Here is a 6,000-nt window from a genome sequence, read left to right on the forward strand (position 1 = left end):
AAATCGGGAGATTAAAAACAGGATAAAGGGCCAAGCCCCCTGGTACAATGCTGACCTTAGGGACCTACGCAAAGAGTGCAAAAAGGCCGAGAGGCAATGGAGAAAAGACTGGCTACACAGCAACAAAGACCTTTACAATAGCTCAGTAAGACGCTATAAATCAGCTCTCAAACTTGCAAAGGCAGGATTCTATGACAACAGAATCCAAAACGCCTCCAATTCCTCAAAAGAAGCGTACTTGATTGTCAAAGAACTCCTCAACATTCCATCGGCCCCTAGCGTCTCCCATGCCCCTCCAGACAGAAGCAATGACCTTGCTTCCTTCTTTGACTCTAAAATCACACGAATACTGGATTCCCTCCCCATAATTACCCCTCACAACCCCCCGGATACTGAGGTCTGCACGAACAGCCCGCAGCTGTCCTCCTTTAGAGCCACCTCTCTCACTGAGGTCACCTCCACGTTATCCAAAATGAAAAGTGGCTCACCTCTTGACCCAGCCCCTGCTAGAATATTAAAAACTGCCGCCCCCAGCATAGTCACCACCATCAGGGATCTTATCAACACCTCCTTACGCCAAGGCACAGTGCCACCCAGCTGGAAAAACGCGGTTGTCAAAGCCCTGCTAAAAAAAACCCATCTGAATCCTGACGACATGTCTAACTTTAGACCCATATCACTCCTTCCATGCATCAGCAAGATGGCAGAGAAACTAGTTAATTCCCAACTCTCCCAATTCCTTGAGACCAACAAAATCCTGCGCCCATCTCAAACCGGCTTCCGGCCCGGCCAGGGCATGGACACAGCCCTCCTCTCCGTCATCGAGGAATCAAGGCGCATTCTGGATTCAGGAGGATCAGTGGCGGTGATCCTCCTGGACCTCAGTGCCGCCTTTGATACGGTGGACCATCGTGTCCTTCTCCATCGCCTGGCCAGGGCAGGAATTGTGGGTTCTGCACACGCCTGGATTAACTCCTTTCTATCAGGCCGTACTTTTCAGGTGTGGGACGGCAACTCTCGCTCAGACCCCCTTCCACTCACATGCGGAGTTCCGCAGGGGTCCTCGCTTAGTCCCACCCTGTTTAATGTTTACATGGCCCCCCTGGAGGATGTTGTGACCCCCCATGGGATCAAGGTTGTCAACTACGCTGATGACACCCAACTGGTCGTCTCCCTTTCCCAGCTGGACAAACATCCAGACAGCCTGCGGAACTGTCTCCAGGACATTTATGCCTGGATGTGCGAATCCTCCCTAAAATTGAACGGTGCTAAGACCGAAATTATGCTCCTGGGTAACAAATGGTCTTCAATCCCCGCCGTGGTGTGGCCGGATACCTTTGGCGAGATTCCCACTCCTAAGACTGAAGTCAAAACGCTAGGCGTCTGGCTCGAACCAAGCCTTACCATGAAAACCCAGGCGACCAAGACCGCTGGAATATGCTTTGGCCTCTTGCGGTCTACCCGCAAGATCCTCCCCCTCCACCCCCCGCTCTCCAGGAAGCTGCTGGTTCAAGGGCTCATCCTAGCCAGACTTGATTATAGCAATGCCGTCTACCTTGGTGCACCAGAGTTCACCTTAGCCAAACTCCAACGGGCACAAAACGCTGCGGCTAGGCTCATAATGGACCTCCCCCCTAGAGCCTCTGCCAAACCAGCCCTTAAGGCCCTTCACTGGCTACCTGTCCGCCAGCGAATTGATTTTAAAGCAATGTGCACCAGTCATAAACTCATTAATGGCGCTGGCCCGGCCGCCCTGAAAGACCTTGTCACCCCCTACAAAGCCCCAAGGTCACTGCGCTCGGATGACGAACATCTAGCCATCGTCCCTAAATTTAAGAAGGCTCGTACCGGCGGCCGCCGCTTCTCGGTCAAAGCCTCGTCAGGGTGGAACGCATTGCCTCGCCACTTGCGACTGGAACCCTCACACGCCATCTTCCGAAAAAAACTGAAGACTTTCTTATTCCCCAAATAATCGTCCGGTCCCCCTCCTCCTTTTGGATATCGCACTTCTACAGCGCGGGGATGCCTCCGGGTCACCAGGCGCTTTACAAATTTATAAATAAATAAATAAATAAATAAATATTAGCATTCCACATAGACAAATGACTGGGTTATAGTCATTTATGTATTTTGACTCTTCATTTCTTCTTAAGATGTACGTACTTTTTGGAGACTTTCTTGTGATAGTATGTCGCAAAGATGACATAAAACTGTTCACTCTTCCCTTCGATATTACTGGACGTGGAAATCCAAAACGGAATTTGATGTAGAATTTGTCCTTAGATTTGTACTTTCAACGACAGTATTTCCCACAACGATGGCTTTGGAATCGTAAGACTTGTTGTCTCAAGTCCTTATCTTCTGTACGTTTGGGTATATAACATGTAGCATATTCTTCAATAAAAGACAACACAGTATCATCTGAGACTGTTCCAAATTTAGGAGCATCTTTGAACCATATTAGCATGTGTATGTGAGGAGCACCTCTTGCTTGATACTCCTTTCTCCAAAAGAAGTCCAGAACCTCACCAAGAGGAGGATTTTTTTTTATTGGTGATAAAAGACATCATAGCTTCAAATCTAAGATTGAAATACCTTACACATTAACTGGATCCAAAGAGCACGATTCTCCAGGTGTCTTGTATTCAATATTTAGTATATTTGGATTTGCCTCTCGAAGAAATTGAAGTAAATCATCCCAAGCATATTCAGCACAGCTTAGAGTAAGGAACCATGTAGGAGTTCCTAAGTTCCTTAGCACACATTTCAGTTCTCCATGACAACGGTACCAGTACTCATTAGTACCATGCTGACACTCCTTGAGATTAATTAGCTGAGATTCCAAAACATTATCTTTCTGCAGTATTTTATCCATAAATTCTTTTGCCGAAACATTTTGCAGATGTACACCTGTTTTCAATATATGGTTTACTGCATAAGAAAGTCCAGACAAATCACTCTCAAACAAAAGATGAGACAAATACGGAATACATTGTCGAAATCTTGGATCTTCTGCATATAATCTTGATGTCCGGTATTCAGATGCAGGAATCTGCACAGGTCGGTCATCATATCGTCCCCCTTTTCCTGTGGGAAACAATTGAGGGAAACAACAAGCTTCCAAGCTTTTTTCCCATACACTAATGGGACTTCCTTTTGCTTCTTTCATTTGGAATAACTCGATAGTATTCCCCATCACTTCTTTAGAACGCAGTGGATGAACACTGTAATGTTCGTAGATTTCTTCAGTTCTGGACACATCCACTTTTTCAATTTGTCCAGATGGCAAGTCGCTATCTTCTTCTACAGTTATTTCTTCTTCTCTCACATACACATTTCTATAATATTAATTTCTTTTTTACCACATACAACGTTGCCTTTTTCACTTTCCTAACATCCACTAATTCTTGCCAGATTTACTTGCTCTTAGTAGGAACGCCATTAACAAGAATAACTAAAGGTTCATCCGATACATTTTCTACACCAATTGTTTCAATATTTTTCTTTAAATCTAGATGCAAATATACAACTCTTCCATTTAATCCTCTCTGTAAATCAGAAGGAGGCAATTTTCCTGTCTTAGTCCATACGAACAATAGCCTGAAATGGATGCACACATTGAATAAGAATAGACTCATAGGTATTTAAATCCATCAGTTCAGAAGGAATATTTACCAACTCAAGATTATTATGCACAGCTCTAGCAGGCATTTTGTTCTCGTCTAATTTGTTATAACAATATTTACAAATACGCTGATCAGAACCCAAATTAAAACAATTCTCTACCAACAAATAAGTTGCAAAATCCTTCCACTCATTATTATTTTCCTTTTCACTTTTTAAATACAGATCAACAGTCCTGGTCTGATCTTTATAATGAGTTAGTCGCCAACACACACAACAATAATTTGGCCTTTCACCTGAAATCACCTTAAACATTGTAATTTCTTGCTCAAAATATTCTGTACTACAATGTTGTACATTCTTTTCTACATTTCCTTCTATTAATATCTCAATTTCTGCACTGTCTTCTTCAGGACCAAAATAACTAACCTCAATTTCATCACAAACGTTCTTAACACTTGATACAGATCCATGCAAAAGAGCACTGTTCAACTTTTTTAACAGTAGAGCTGGACTTTTTGCATAATACAATCTTCTGACTAATTTCCTCATTTCAGAATGATGTACTGCTAACATCCTAAAATGGTGAAAAACACTTTGACATTGTTTTTTAGAAAGACAAGCCAGCGAATGACCTTGTAAACCAGTATTTTCTCTCACTCTGCAAGGGTCTAGTCCTTGCAACATCCTAATCTTTTATTTAACACTTTTCTTAGTATAGTTACGTAAGAAATTGCGTAAAAAATCAATAGATTCTTGCCGTACACTGCAAATACTACTCCAATTCCAAGTGTACACTGGAGCTTTAGGACATCTCCCTAAAAATTCATCAGCTAACACCTCTTTTGCATTTCTAGGAACAATTTTCTCTTTCTCAATAGGACAACCATGTCTAACCTCATAAGCATGACCACTAGTGTAAACTGCATGCAACAAATCATTACTCTGAAGATAACTTTTTCCTTAAAAAAAGGCTCAGAACTTGAACTATGTTTCCATTCACCCAAAAAAACTCACAAAAATTACTTCTGTTAATTACTCTTCTCCACTTACTTTTGGCCTTCATTAAATGGATTGGCTTATCTAGTGATCGAATTCTATGGATTACTAAAATAAGCAATTTTGTTTTCAATTCGAAAGCTTTCTCAACTACATTTTCTATACCTTTCTTCTTCTTATAAAATGCTGTTTTTTTACATCCCTTAATTTCTTTAATTCAATTTGAAACAACTCTATTATAAAACATTTTTTTCCTAATTTCCGTAAATAGGTTTTTCCTCCTTTTACTATACACTATTTTTTCTGCAGTTGACTTTCCATGATTGTTCTCTTTATTCTTCTTTTTCTTTTTCGTTGCAGACACAGTAATACCATTTTTCCCTTTGTTCACACTACTCTTAGGGGCATATTATCAAGGACGGGCAATACATTATTGCCGCTTTTATCGGCAGAAACTGCTGATAAAGCGGCGATAATGGGCTTGATAATATGCTCTATGAATTTCGTATCGAAGCCCATGTTAGATGTTAAGACATTGATAATATGCCCCTTAGTCTTTAATATTTTCCTCAGAAAAGTGTTCCTTCTCTTACCAGGACTTTTTTTTCTTTTTCTTAACACATGGTTCTTCATGTAAATCTTGTGGATGACTTCTCTTCAAATAAACACCTTTCTTTCGTTGTTTCCTCTTTTGACATTTGGTAGGCATGATGTGGTTTTTTCAGTATTGATAGACAGAATCTATTAAAAAAAAAAATATATATAACATTACAAAAATAAATATATGAAATATTCTATAATACTACTTATAAGAACAGAGGGAGGATTATGACGAGAAACATGAGACTATGAAAATAAAAGTACTTACAACAAGAGAGGAAGAAGTATCAAACAAGGGAAAATATAACGAAAAAGGGGAATATAAACAGACTCTGTAAAATAACGGGATAAAGGAAGTATGGATAAAGTGGAAAGTATCAATAGGTAAGGGTGAGTATGAAAAGAAAGATAGAAATATGAGGAGAGAAGAAAGAGTATAAGAAGAAAAAAGAGAGTAAGAGGACAGAGGGGGCACTATAAGAAGAGAGAGAAAGACTCTAAAGAAAAAAGAAGGAATATGTGAAAAGACACGCAACTATAAGAACAAAAAAGAATACGAGCAAAGGACAGTGTGTATAAGGACAGAGAGAACAGTACCAGAAGAGAGCACGAAGAATGTGGGGGAAAGTGGAGCATAAGGATAAAGGGGGTGTACAAGAACAGAAGATACAGATTGAGGAGAAAAGAATGAGTATAAACAGATGGAGGATTATAAAAAGTGAAAAGTGTATGACGAAACAGGCAGAAGTATGACAAGAGAAACAAATATAAAGAGAG

Source organism: Lissotriton helveticus, chromosome 4_1 (genome assembly GCF_964261635.1).
Source record: "Lissotriton helveticus chromosome 4_1, aLisHel1.1, whole genome shotgun sequence".
NCBI classification, from domain to species: Eukaryota; Metazoa; Chordata; class Amphibia; order Caudata; family Salamandridae; genus Lissotriton; species Lissotriton helveticus.